This window comes from Linepithema humile, chromosome 1, assembly GCF_040581485.1.
Source record: "Linepithema humile isolate Giens D197 chromosome 1, Lhum_UNIL_v1.0, whole genome shotgun sequence".
In the NCBI taxonomy this organism is placed as follows: domain Eukaryota; kingdom Metazoa; phylum Arthropoda; class Insecta; order Hymenoptera; family Formicidae; genus Linepithema; species Linepithema humile.
This window is the reverse complement of record NC_090128.1, coordinates 31,103,925-31,119,800: the sequence shown is the minus strand read 5'-3', so window position 1 is coordinate 31,119,800 and position 15,876 is coordinate 31,103,925. Positions and strand designations below refer to the sequence as shown.

At 32.0% G+C, this 15,876-nt stretch overlaps 2 long non-coding RNA genes across 2 annotated transcripts in view; one reads left to right on the top strand and one right to left on the bottom strand.

Annotated features, from left to right (window-relative positions):
• LOC136997203 (uncharacterized) overlaps window positions 1–15,876 on the bottom strand; it is a 228,001-nt gene that overhangs the window by 93,243 nt on the left and 118,882 nt on the right. The window lies entirely within an intron of this gene.
• LOC136997485 (uncharacterized) lies at window positions 183–2,632 on the top strand. Its single transcript, XR_010888228.1, has 2 exons — window positions 183–1,897; window positions 1,967–2,632. It is a non-coding gene; the product is annotated as an uncharacterized lncRNA (long non-coding RNA).

Here is a 15,876-nt window from a genome sequence, read left to right as displayed (position 1 = left end):
TAAAACGAACAAGCCCTGTAAATGGGACCAACGTTTATATACCTTTCAGATGTTTTGGTTCTTGTAATATAGGGCTTGTTCGTTTTAGCTGCACTGGGGCAGCTCTGGGTCTGCTCTAAACAAGATAATACAGGACAAACTATTTATCTGTCCTGTATTATCCTGTGTAGAGCAGACCCAGAGCAGCCCCAGTGTAGCTAAAACGAACAAGCCCATAAAGTGCTTCGACTCGAGACGAGAACGTAAGAAACTCTCGCGATCGCATATCACTTTAAGAATAAATGTCGCATTATAAAGAGAAAAGCTGAGAACGTTTTTATTAATTTGTCACTTTAATAAAATGTTATTTAATTTAATGTTAAAATGTTTTGCCAGAAATGAAAAAATTGATAGTTCATTAAATTGTGATCTTTCTAATTTTAATTAGATATTAATGATAAGATATTCAAACTTTTATCTGTTTAATTTAATACATGTAATCAAGAGACACGGTAGTGTCTCGCGCCAAGTTCACGCGCAGCGCAAGACCGACCGTGTATCTTTACGCGAGCACATGAGCTGATAGGAGTCGAGATTTTCATATCTCAATAATGCGTGGACCGATCGAATTTATAATAGGCTCAATCGATAGAGCACATGCGATATACATGATAAAAGTATCTTTACTTTTTTTGTACATGCTTTCTAAAAAAATATATTAATTGCCAAAGTTTGCCAAAGTCGAAATATGCCGAAATCTATGTAAGTCTTGGTCGTCGTCGTCGTCGTCGTCGTCGTCTGTTCGTCATCCTTCTCTAATATATCTAATATATAAGTTTGTCCTTTGTCAACTAGAAGCATCAAAATGCGACATGGTTATCCTTTTCTACAGCCCGTGAAATGTCGATTCCCGCATAAGAGCGTCTTTTTTCTTTCCTTTCTTTTTCTAAAAGACGTCTGTCCTTTTCCAACATGGCGGCGCTCAGACCTGTCAGCTCGCAGCTTTGATGATACTAATCACATTGATATAATTAATATCGGTCGTAAAATGTATACATAACGTGTTGTGGAGACGAATAGAGATAGTGTATATCATCAATAATAGTATTCTTCATAAAAAAAATTTTTTTCGATCTTAAAGTGCAGAAGTGTACACTCTCAGTATTCTGTAGTTAGTTAATTAGTGGACAGAAAGTATACTTTGTGCAGATGGTGGAATCTGCAAGTTTCTGACGTTAGGTGCGCTGATGGCGCTGAGAAGCCGCGCGGCGCGCACTTACATTTGTTTGACATTTACATAACCTTTCAGTTCAGAAAGTGTTAAAATAAAAAAATAATTATAGTGAATTCGGTCTAACAAATTTGGCCATTTGCACTATGCATACTTAAGAGTACTTATCCAGAGCAGTGTAGTGCGAGTGACTAAATTTGTTAGAAATTCGTATTAAGTGAAATAAGTATATAAGTGTATATATACCGTGTCTCTTGATATATGTATACGATGTGTATATAATATAAAATATATAATATAATATAAAAGTGTATATATATATATATATATATATATATATATATATATGTATATATACACTTATATACTTATTTCACTTAATACGAATTTCTAACAAATTTAGTCACTCGCACTACACTGCTCTGGATAAGTACTCTTAAGTATGCATAGTGCAAATGGCCAAATTTGTTAGACCGAATTCACTATAATTATTTTTTTATTTTAACACTTTCTGAACTGAAAGGTTATGTAAATGTTAAATGTCAAACAAATGTAAGTGCGCGCCGCGCGGCTTCTCAGCGCCATCAGCGCATATATATATATATATGTGTTGATTTTATACAGATCGAGGTGTGATTTTATTTCTTTAATTGGGTTTTCATTGATCAACGAGATTGTCCTTTTATGGTAAGAAGCAAAAAATTATAATTTTTATTTTGCTTTATATGTTATATAATACTTTTATATACTGTTTAGCGGCGCTCAAACAGAAGCGGTAACTTTCTTGGGCAATCATGAGAGCAGTCGCAGTTTGTACGCTATTCCAGAATTAGATTATGTTGCTCATGATAATATAAAGAAACAGAGAATGTCTGCGTTATATTACTGTTATATATATATAATTTTTACCATTTACATGGGTTTTCAATATAGTAGTCATGTGAGTTTGCAAGCTCCTAGTGGTTATATGTGGTATGATTATCTAATTCTTATCAATATATATTGTTTTTTTAATTTATTTATTTTTTAACTCTAGGGAAACATTTAGGATGGAAAGAGAAAACGGATATTCATTTAATTTTGTAGAATACCACCTTTTTCTTTGTAATCAAAGGAAGAAGAGTCTGCACCTAAAGTAGAAATTTGATTTCAAAGGATGGAATGATATCAATAAGCAATGACTAGCCAGCTTAAATATACAAATTTGGTAATAATTGTAAGTAAAAATCTGTTTAAAATACTTCTGTATGCTGTAATGTTCATAAAATAATCTTTTAATATTTATCTATGTTTAGCTGAGGAATTAACCGACAGAATCATACTGAATATTAGTGAGAAATTTCTAGAAATGTTGAAATCATCGTATAAAATACTTAATTTTTCATTAAATGAAATAGGAAAATTTCCCAAAAAAGAAAACAAGATATTTACAACACTAGAAAGCAAAATACTTAAGATGATTAAACCAATGACCAACAAAACAGATATAGAATTTGATAATACTGTAGCTTTTGCATTAACTTTATTAAATTTTGGTATAATATACATGGAAATAGAAAAAGAAATAGAACAAAATACATACAGTCTATATACAAAAGCAGAGAATTTCTTCCTAGTTAAAACAGCTATCAATAGAATATGTCCGTAATCCAGACAAACATGAATTTGTTATCTGTATGCATAATTTACTGAACAATCTAATAAAGGAAGAGTCTATACGTCAATATTATAAGGATTGGGCTATGACTGCAGCTGAGTTATCTCGATATTTTATACATCACAATCGCTTTACTGAAGCTAGAAGTTATCTTGATATTGTTGCTGCATACTATACGTTGTATAGAAGTAGTGCGAAAAAATTAAGAACCAAGCTGACAATGATGACAGAGTCAACGATAAATGACAGAGATTCAAATTTACTCTTGAACACAATGCATACAGAGTGTCAATATGAATATGCGAAAATTGCTAAATTATGCGGACAATATGAAGTTCAGCTTTTGCATGCGTCAAAAGAAAAGTTATTATCAAATAAAAAAAAATCAATCTTGTGAAGTTGATAACTTAGAATGTTCCAATTCTACAAAATCTGAAGAAAAATCAGCAGAATGTTTATTATTTACTAATTTGGAAGAAGAGCTAAATGATGAGATTTCATTTATTCAGATTTATTTATTCAGATCTCTGATAAATATTTGTCAAATTTAAATGATATTAAAATAGTTTTTAAAAAGGTTTTGGAATGGTTCAATTCAGCAAAGAAATATTTTACTATGGAGAAGGATGTGAAAATTGATGGGAAAATTATATTATATATATCCATAGCATACAAATATGTTGCAGGCTTTGAACAACAGAAAGATAAACGGGTGAAAATATATGATAAGCAAATAGCACTTTTATTTGATACAGTTAAAACACGAAACATTTTTAAATAATATTATAAGATGTATGTGGCTTGAATTGGGTATTAGTCATTTAGCACTTGTAGACATATTGGGTGGTATAACGGAATCTGGTGTAACAACAGATCGGCAACTGTTATTGCATTGCAAATGAAAACCTGTATAAGCAATAGCATGGATTGTTTCAAATCATATTTAGAAATGTCCTAAGATTCATGTTCTCTATGTGTAACTTTATTTGTATATTATGTTTTATATTTGAGCACAAGTATAATGTAAATAAATGAAAATTTTTATTAATTTATATAAAACGAGTATCTTCCAATGTAATGTTTATATATGTATACTCAATATAGATAGAATATAAATTGGAGATGTTTTAATAAATAAATATTTTAATGAGATGCATTAATTGGAATTTTTTTATAAAAAAAACGTTGAATTAATGTCTATGGTATTGTAATTGTTTGTATAATAAAAATTTATTTAATGTTTTATATAAAATAAAAGAAGTACATTGTTTTAAAATTTCGAAGATCTTTAAATAATTTTTGAATAGTCAATACATTTTCAAATGTCAGTAACAAATGCTTATATTTTTTTTCTATAAAGTTTTAATATTTTTCTATGTAATATCTAACTATTAGTACATAGTTTGATTTTATTTCAACATGTTTTTTTATGTGAAATGATTTCTCGATAAAAAATGTGCCGATTCATATAAATACTATTATTTTAACTAAACATTAGTAGTTACATAAAATATTATGAAACGACAAATCAGAACATAATAAATAAAACTAAACATTAGTAGTTACATAAAATATTATGAAACGACATAAAAAAAACGTTGAATTAATGTCTATGGTATTGTAATTGTTTGTATTGTATAATAAAAATTTATTTAATGTTTTATATAAAATAAAAGAAGTACATTGTTTTAAAATTTCGAAGATCTTTAAATAATTTTTGAATAGTCAATACATTTTCAAATGTTAGTAACAAATGCTTATATTTTTTTTCTATAAAGTTTTAATATTTTTCTATGTAATATCTAACTATTAGTACATAGTTTGATTTTATTTCAACATGTTTTTTTATGTGAAATGATTTCTCGATAAAAAATGTGCCGATTCATATAAATACTATTATTAACTAAATATTAGTAGTTACATAAAATATTATGAAACGACAAATCAGAACATAATAAATAATGCAAAAAAAAATCATTGGAAAATTATACGAATGTTCTTTTTCTATCTGTTTCTACTTTTTTTTAGAGAAGAAAAGAAATAAACTTTTTTTACTGTAATATAATATAACTGTTTTAAAAATGGAAGTGGACCGGCCGGTGTCCACCTCCACCGCGATTTCCACCGCGACCTCCTCGGTGACCGCGATTTCCTCCTCCTCTTCCTCTACTCCACCGTGGTGCTGTAACAACAAAAAACATATAAAAATATAATTCTTTAGTTTTCAGAGGTAAAAAATTTGTGGCTTAAATTAATTTTTATTACAGATACTGATTATTGAAGAAAGAGAGAGAGAGAAAGAAAAAAAAAGCGAGGGAGAAAGATTGAGAGAGAGCCAGACACAGGAGAAGAGGACGAACAAAAGGAAAAAGAAATAGAACTTTTAATTATTATTAAGGTATTTAAAATTTAAAAAATAGAAAATAGTTCAATTTATTAATTTTTTTTCAGTTTTTTAGATTTCCAGATCAGAACGTTCCAGAGGAGGAGTTTAGGTTTAAGTAGGTATATTTCTTTTTATATATAAGAGTTGCTGTGCACTTATAAAAAAGAAAGGTTGCTGTGCACCTTCATATGAGTTGCTGTGCACTTATAAAAAAGAAAGGTTGCTGTGCACCTTCATATGAGTTGCTGTGCACTTATAAAAAAGAAAGGTTGCTGTGCACCTTCAAGAAAGACTGCTGTGCGTCTTTAAACACTTGATATAAAAAGAAGGGTTGCTGTGCACCTTCAAGAGTGACTGCAGTGCGTCTTTAAACACTTGATATAAAAAGAAGGGTTGCTGTGCACCTGTAAAAAACAATTGCTGTGCTCTTGCAAATAATAATATAATATTTTATTATAAGGCAAAAATACCTATAAAAATGGAAAAACAAATAGCGCTGTCATTTGATCAGAAACGTATTATTGCTCAAGGCGAATGGTTAAATGATATACATATGGAGCATTTTGCACATCTTTTAAGAACTTGTTCAGATTATAGACCCGTGCAAACACAAAAATTGTATTCTCTAAATACAATACAATGTGCACCAGAATATAAGAAACATATACAGATATTATTTAGCTCGTCAGGTTTAAACGCATTAGATGGACATTGGATATGTAGCTATTACGACAGTAAAAATTTATTTATTTATGATTCGCTAAATAATAAAAAGTTGCACGGAGATTATGAACAATTTTTAAGACGATTATTTCCAACTTATCCTTTTGAAAAACGACCTATCAAATTTCCAACTGTGCAATGTCAACCGAATAGTAACGATTGCGGTGTTTTCGCAATAGCTTTTGCAATTTCCTTACTATTCAATATTAAACCAGAAAAAGTTAAGTACGACCATAGCTTAATGCGTTCACATTTGATAAAAATTTTTGAATCTAATGTAATCGAACATTTTCCTCAAGATCCAAAATATGGTGTTCAAAAAGTACTTTCATTGGCATTAATAAAAGCAAAAGAAGCTGAAACAACTCGTAAGCGTATGATACATCAAAATAAAACAAATGAAAAGAAATTAAATCAATTGGAACAGTATAATCGTCCTTGTAAATTAAAGAAATTAAATAATGATTTGTTAAAAATGCAAAAAAACATAGCAGATTTAGACAAAATTGCAGATCTAACATTAATTAATAATAATCGTATTGATCAAGTTTATAAAAAAGATTATAAAGAGAATGAAGGACGTATACAGGTGTACTTAGAAAATGATATGCAAAATGAAAGATATCGAGATCAAATGATTATAATAAAAACTGAGACAAAAATAGTTTTGTCATCCGAACAAAAAAATATTATTGTTCAAGGTGAATGGCTAACAGATTTGCATATAAAACATTTTAATCATCTTTTAGAAAGATGTTCTAATTATAGACCTGTCGAAACATTGCTATTACAATGTCTTGATGAAATACAACCTATACCTGACAATAATGAACATATACAGATATTATATAGTTCGTCAGGTCCTGGCGCATTAGATGGACATTGGGTATGCAGTTATTATGATGCACAAAACTTATTTATTTATGATTCATTAAATAAAAAGAAGTTGCATAAAAATCATGAACAATTTTTAAGACGATTATTTCCGACTTATTCTTTTGATCAACGGCCTGTCCGATTTCCTACTGTGCAGCAACAACCAAACGGTAATGATTGTGGTGTTTTTTCAATAGCTTTTGCAACTTCATTACTATTTAATATCAAGCCTGATACAGTAAAGTATGATCATAGCTTAATGCGTTCACATTTAGTAAAAATTTTGGAATCTAATGTAATAGAGCATTTTCCTCAAGATTTAATATATGGAGTTATTCAAAAAGTATCTCCGTTAGCAATAATAAAACCAAAAAAAGTAGCTCCTTTACGTACAATAGAACAAAATAAAATAGAACAAAAATCAAATACATTAAAGAACAATTTTGTTGATCAAATTAATAACAAGGATAACCAAGAGATAATAAATATAGATGATAATATTACATTGACTAACAATTTTGTTGATAACAAAGAAAGTTGCAAAAAGGAAAATCAAGATATATGTGATTACTTAAAAAATCATGCGCATTACGAACGACATCGATATAAACAAAATTTAGAATATAATCGTGCTAAAAAGATACAGAAATATAAGGAAAATTTAGAAGATAATCGCGTTAAAAAAAAGCGCACATATAAAAAAAAATTAGAAGATAATCGCGCTAAAAAGAAGCGCAGATATGAAGAAAATGTAGAAGATAATCGTGCTAAAAAGAAGCGCAGATATGAAGAAAATGTAGAAGATAATCGTGCTAAAAAGAAGCGCAGATATGAAGAAAATGTAGAAGATAATCGTGCTAAAAAGAAGCGCAGATATAAAGAAAATGTAGAAGATAATCGTGCTAAAAAGAAGCGCAGATATAAAGAAAATGTAGAAGATAATTGTGCTAAAAAGAAGCGCAGATATAAAGAAAATTTAGATTATAATCGCGCTAAAAAGCGGCAACAATATGATAAAAATTTTGCAATGCGATGCACGCAAGAGCGCATACGTTATTCTAAATTGATGCAAAAGGAAGAAAGTAGACAAAAAATATTAGAACGTAAATGGAATTATAACAAACAATATTATAAGAAAAAGAAAGAAGAAAGAGAAAAAAAGAATGAAACATTGAAATATAAACATAACATAAAAAATTGCAATGTTACTAATAACATCACTAAAAAATATAGAAATGTTCGGTGCAAAAATTCTATAAAATTAAAAAATGGTTCTTTGATAACATTCATTAAAAATATTTCGAAAAAATTAAATATTGAATGTAATATCGAAAAACAATTAGAAGCTGAGAAAATAGTACGTTGGTGTAATAATGTTAGAAATAATTATATTGACGACATGAATAAAATATTATATAGACTTAAAAAGAAAGCAGAAGTATGTTTGACTCTTGTTGTTGAATGTCATACAATTGATGAACAATTGAATGCTTTGTGTGGAGTATCTAGACATACAGCTTCATCCGAAAATTATTTTGCAGATTCTATGTATTGTAAAGCAACTTTACAAGAATCTTTAGCAATGAATATGGAAGGTCAAGTTATAAATGTGTTACCTTTGACAACAGCACGAGCGAAAAAGTCATGGTCGTGTTGTCCCACTTTATGTAAAATTGACAATCCAGCTTTGATTAAACGTTATCAAAAATTTCTTGAAATTGTTGATACATGTGCTTTAAAAAATATACCTACATTGGTAGAAGATATGTATAAATGTACAGTAAAAACTTCAGATTTAAAATTGGGTCACGCGCAAAGTTGTTACATCGATTTAACTCTTTGTAAAGCGATGTTTCTACCAGTTGTATTGCTATCGCCTCACTTTCCAAAAGTAAGAAATATTAAACGTTTGATTTATCAACTCACAAGTGTTTGTGGACAAATGTTTAAGTTAGATAAAGCATTAAATTGTGCTGATTTAGATGTATTAAATGAAATTGTGACTGCAGCACAAGAAATAACAGATATGTACAAACGTAAGCAAAGCGATGCAATTGCAAATGAGGATGATATATTTTCTAAATATAAGAATGCATTTAAGATATTGAAAAAACGCTTAATGGATACACCGCGTCATGCTTGTGTATCATGTGAAAGACTTTGTTATAGAAGAAACGTTTCTGAGATCACAAGTCTTAGAATAAAAATGGATACTCCAATTTGGAAAGATTTAATGGAACATGTAAAAAAGCAACAAATTAATTCGCAGTACATATGTATTTATTGTAAAGGAAAATTTCGTGAAGGTTCGATGCCTGCATATTGCATCTTGAATAATCTTCGTACAAATCATGTGCCGGATGTGATATCATCTCTTAACACATTCGAAAAGATTCTTATACAGAGAGCTAAAGCGTTTCAAACTGTTGTTAAAATGGGAACTGTTATGAATAAAAAATTACCTGGAAGACAAATGATACAAAAAGTTAAAGGTAGAACCTTTCATTTACCACTTCCAATACAAGAGACATTAAACAAATTATGTTCTGAAACTAATGCGATAAATATTAATCATGAATTATATATCTTAGTTAGAGGTATTCCCACAAAATCTAAAGTTATCTGGGAAGAGATGGTAAATGTTACAAAAGTAATTGATGCATTGATGTGGTTGAAGAACAACAATCCTTTATATTCTGGAATAATAATACCGAATTCACACGATGATTTAATTTTGCAATTGAATAATATGGAATTCCAAATGCAAGAGGATGAAAATGTTGAACAAGATATATTTGATGAGGAACATGAATTATTAAATAATTCAAAATCCAAAATGCAGGAAATGGAAAACGTTGAAGATAAGGCATTGAGTCGACATGAGGCATTACTAACTCAGATTATTAATGATAATGATAACTATGAGCAATATTCTATATATCCATTATATGAAAAAAGGGAAAATAAAACTGCAACGGCTTTATATCAAATGTTAAAAATTCAGGATATACCTATGGATAATCGTGAAAAATGTTTGGATTTGTTATGTTTTCCTGATTTATATCCTTACGGTATTAATGGAGAGCATGCAGATAGGGGGGTCAAGCTTCATGACCATGAATTCATTAAATGTCGCTTAATGTCCAAACATCCGCAGTATAGATTAAATCAACAATATCTATTTTATTTGTTAAACGGTACCAATATACGTCAGTTAAAACGTGGAATTTATCATAAAATGTATACTACTAATCAACGAGCTCGTTACACGGCTAAGGAATATTTAGAGGCAATGTCCAAAGATTTATTAGAATCTGATTTGAGCACAATATTTGCGTCGCTAAGGAATACGGAACAATTTTGGCGTAGACCGAGAAGTGATTTAAATTGTATGACACACCATTATGGACCCGCAACATGGTTTCTAACATTAAGTCCTGGTGAATGGTTGTGGGAAGAATTAGGTGAATACATTCGTGAAGTAAATGGATGGTGTGATACATCGTTAAGCACCAGTGCACTTATCGCTAAAGATCCTGTGTCAACATCGAGATTTCTCGATAACATGTTTTGGGCAATGCTTGATTTTATTTGTTCGGAAGATAATCCAATTGGAGAGGTAATGCATTATTTCTGGCGACGAGAATATCAAGGTAGAGGAATACAACATTTTCATTTATTAATTTGGATTAAAGATGCCCCAATTATTGGTGAATCTAGTATGGAAAAAGTTTCCAAATTTATTTTACAACATGTTAGTTGTAAAATTCCAAATAAAAATATCTCACCACTATTGCACAGGCGTGTTAATACACATCAACGACACAAACATAACGACTATTGTCTTCGTTCTAAAAAAGTAGGACGTAAAGTTGTTCGAGTATGTCGTTTTGGATTTCCTCGTTCTGTTACTGAGTCTTTAAAAATAATTGAGGTCAAAACTGCAATAGCAGGTAGAAAACAATTGAAACATAAAAGTAGGCTTTACAATATTCCTCGAACAGAAGAAGAAATCAATATAAATGATTATAATCCTGTCCTATTAACTGCTTGGGAAGAAAATATGGATATACAATTTATTGGCGAAAAATCGACATTGCTTACCTGGTACATTACCAAATATATGAATAAAGCGGCAAAATGTGAGTTGTCTGATATTATTCTTGATGCTAAAAATAATACAAATAAATCATTGGCCAGCCGTCTTTGGAATATTGCTTTACGATTTACGAGTAACAGAGAATGTGGAGCTCTTGAAGCTGCTGATACATTACTGGGTATCGCTTTATATGGAACCGATTCAGATACAACTATTAGATGGTTAGATGTTAATCGAATTAGATCACGAAAATTAAAAACTTGTAAAGAGATTGAGGCACTTGCTAGTCAATCGACAGATTTATTTCATGAATCGTTGATAGATGATCACTATCCACAGAGACCAGAAGAACTGGAATTTATGTCTCTTTACGAGTTCGCAAAATGGTATGATATCAGAAAAGCCAAACCACGAAATAACAAAGGTGAATTTTATAAAATGGGCAATAGTTACTATCTTATACGACGACAGCGAGGATATCTTATCAATCATTATAAATATAATATTAAGATACAACCGGAAAATTATTTCTTTTCATTATTACTTATGTTTCAACCGTGGAACAAATTAGAAGATCTTAAAAATGAATGTGATACTTATGCAGAATCATTTCACAAAGTAAAACTACATTTAACGGAAGCATTAAAATATCACGAAAAGCTAGAAGAATTGCAAGAAGCATTTGAAGCTGCTAAACAGTTGGTTCAAGAATGTTTAGATAAAGCGCAAAAACGTGAATCACAGGATGATCCTGATAATCCGATAGGTGTTGAAAATATAGAAGCGGGTGAAGCGATGCAAGACTTTAAAGATCTCGGTGATAAGAATAATATTCAAGAAATCGATGTCTCTGAAATGATAGGACAATTAAACATGGATCAGAAAAGAGTATTTGACAGAATCATTACCACTATACAGTCAGATACTTCAATATTGCGACTGTATGTTAGCGGAGAAGGTGGTACTGGAAAAAGCTTTTTAATCAAAACTGTTACATGTTGGATCAAACAAAATCTCGAAAAAGATACTGCTGTATCAGCACCTACTGGTATAGCAGCGTTTAATATAGACGGCTTGACAGTTCATAGATTGCTTCAATTACCTGTTGAACATGGTCATACTCCTAAATATAGAAAATTGTCTGACCATGTGTTACCAATTCTGCGAACGGAGCTAAAGGATGTTATTCTTTTTATAATTGATGAAGTATCAATGATATCTGTTACGTCCTGATAGATGTAGAATTTTTTCGTTGGGCTCGGCGATCGACGTAAACGGACCTGACCGCACGAGCCGAGCGGCACGTTTAGGACTTGCGACGGGTCAGCGACTGGAAGAGTCGTTTTTACTCCGTCAACAAGTCAACCGCTCGTGGTTCCCTTTTTGGGTCAAGGAATTGAATCCCTATTACCCGGGGCGGAACCTTTGTGCGCAATTTGAGAGGGAAGGTGTGAGGGGGGTGACGAACGAGGAGGGTGTGGTTAAATGAAAAAGAACAAAAGTTTAATTTATTAAAGACAACATTTTAATTTGATTGAATTTATAATTAGGATACAAAAACTTAATTCTTAATCGCAGGTGCTAATAATTTTATTTTGTGTATTCTTTACAAATGTGTGTGTGTGTGTGTGTGTATGTGGATTATTTTTCCGGAGGGAGGACAGAAGAAATAATAAAATAAAGAGAAATGAACTGACTTACTCGTTGCAGAGTAGTTTCGGATCGCGTTGAATATGTTCGGTGGTTCTGAGCAGGCGCCCCGTTGAGGGAAGGTGTTGTATAGGCGTCGGACCCTTTTGTAAACGAGTGGGCACCCTACTGCGGGATGGTGTCGTCAGGGTGATGAGTCTTCTACTTGAGATGCACCACGAGATGGTCGCGACAAAGTATCAACTGATTTTACTCTTTGATTCGCGCCCCCGAACTACTCGAAAAACTGTTTCGAGAAACTGAGCTAAACGGAATAACTGCGCAAACTGCTTGAAAAACTGTGTGTGATTGTGTATAGTTGCGCTTGGAGCCACCAAAACACGGGTTTTTATACCCTTTCCTTGGGGTGGATCCATTTGGAAAATCTTAGGTTTTTGAAGCGGGGATCGAATAGGAATTAGTCTTGTGAGAAGATTTTTAATGTGGGGGAGGATGGCGTCATTTTTAACTAATAGGATTAGGTTTAGGTAATTAAGTTACTTGGAATGGGGGTAGGAAGAAAGGGGCCCTAACGAATAAGGAATAGCGTCGTTTCGGGTCCATATGCGATGGGGGTAGGTTTTTGAGGTGGCGTAACCCGGTTGGTGTTAATTAGTATAGGTGGGGTGCATCTCAGTGTCTTAAGATCTAGGTGGGCGTAGTCTTTAGACCGTACGACGGAATGAAGGGTGGTCTATAGAGGTGCTTGCCCCGATTCCCGGCTTTCGGATTGGAGGGTTGAGAATCGGTATATGAGTTCGCGAGGCCTTGGGTCACTGATCTAATAAATTTGACAGTTTACGACTGTCGCGTGGCCCTGGGGTCGCGTGGAGAGTGCGATTAATGCATCTCGGTTTCCCAGACCTACTGAACACGTGCACCGTATCAGGTGTCATGCCTTCTAGGCGTGCGACTGTGGTCATTACCCGATCGTCACTCGGTAAAATCCTATCTATTAGGGTTCCCGTAGGCAGAATCCAAGTATATGGCTAGCTAGTGCCAGTTTTTATTTCCTACTTTAAACATCTGGAGTCGACTAAAGACTCCGGTTACCGCAAGTTTTGACTTTTATGATTTTTCTGACGACGATAGGCACGCTGACCGACCAAGGTATTTTCAAATATCTATCCCCCTTGCTATTTTTCTCTGTGAGAAAGTTCGAGCTCATGGTGTCTCGTGAGAAAAACAGCTCTGGCGTTATAATATTCTTTAAAAGTTTTTTGTTGGTCCCGTGTTTACTAGGTCTGGTATTTAATAAAAAGAAAAGAATCGTGAAGTCTGATCAGGACGTAACACCCCCCACCTTAGACAAATGTTGGGGGTATGCAACATTTGCAATTAAATTAAAGATAGATTCTTTTCCCCCTTTTTTTTTTCGGTTAACATTCCCATTTAAGATGCCGAATCGTTCTTACACTGTTTGTTTGTTAAAGAGAAGGAAAGGAAAGGCGACCTCCAAAACCCCTTCCTTATTCCTTTCGTTCCTTTTTTTTTTTTGCTGTCGCTTACATACTATATATATATATATTTTTCTTTCGACTTTATTTCTAATAATAAAAATCTACTATAAAGGATTTGGTGAAGCCTTCTTCCGTGGAATCCCTTTAAATGTTTGATAGAACATGGTAAAATGAGTATAGAAAAGAAAAGATGGAGTTTTATTTACGTGATAATCGTGTCCCAAAATGTCACGTACGAAGGCCCGCAGGTCAGTCCAACCACATGTTCCCTTTTATTGCTTTTCTGGATAGTCACTTATCTTCTCCATCCCTTGGCCCCAGCTCGGCTTTCATCTTTACACAGGAACTTCTCTGTACAGTCTTCTTATCTTCATTGTTATTAATAAAGTTTCCGCAACCTTCACATGGGTTGATCTCATGGATCAGGTAGGGTGATGTGGTAGGTGCGTACTCAGGTTTGTCCTTAGTCACCGGATTATGACAACACTGGTGACGGGAATTGTGGTAGTCTACCACAATTAACGTATTTTCCCAATCAGGGCAGTCGTACATTAAGTTCCGTGAGCAGCGAGCAGACTCCAGGGTGATCTTTCAGTGTAGCGTCAAATGGATTAGTGGCACATTACTCCTCGATGTATGTATAGATATTTCTTCTTCTTTCTCTCTCTTTTTTGTATTTGTAAAAGTTGGTACTCTGACATTCTATACTGTGACTGATCATCAAGTAATTCTCCCTATAGCAAATTGTTAATGAAAAGGATTCCACTTTATCTAAGATTTACTTATGAGAGGATTACGGATATATGAAAATCCCTTAAGTATACGATATTATTTATTTGTGTATGTATTAAGTAGAATATTTACTAGAAGTTAAGCCTACGTTTAAGTTAATTATTTTGCTTATTTACTTAGATATATATATATATATGCTTTTAGAAGTATGTATCTATATATATGTATATATGTATATAAGATTATATATGTTTGATTATTTATTGAGGTAGATAGTAAAACCTTCTTTTTTTTTTTTTTTCTTTTTTTTTTTTTGTACTATATATATGTTTGATATATAGAGATATATGTATATATAGATATTTCTTAACATTATTTTAAACGTGTATATATGTGTATATATATATATATATATATGTATGTATGTGTGTGTATAATATTATGGTTATTACTTATACTATTGAATATATATATGTATATATATTTATGTATTTTCTTTCTTATAGAAGATAATTTAAAGATAATTTTTTATAAAAGTGAGTTATATAAATTTTTTTTTCCCTTTTTTTTTTTATAAAAAACTTTTCTTTTGCCTAATAACAAACATATTATATATATATACATATGTATATTTTTTGTTATTTTTATTAGTTATTATTTGTGATTATAGCACTAATTATGTGTATATTCTTATGCGTTTTAACTCAACGCGGATGGTACGGTGTGTGTGGCTATATTCGCTATTTCTTGCGCAACTCCTAATTCTATTAATAAGTCTCTGAGGTTGTGGTAAACGTTGTTAGTTTCATTCTTGATATCTAATTTGATGAGTGCACCTTCGTCCCGAATTGGTTTGATTATCTGCATAATTCCGGTTTGCTGTTCTGCGATGCTTCGAGTGACATTTATGGCCCTACGAGACCATGTGGGTCCTGTAGTGGCGGGGGCTGTGTAGGCTAAGCTACATGGCACAGCTTGCCAGTAATGTTCTCTGAACCTCTCCTCGAGATGGTAGAGTTCAGCTGTTGCATGGCGAATATACAC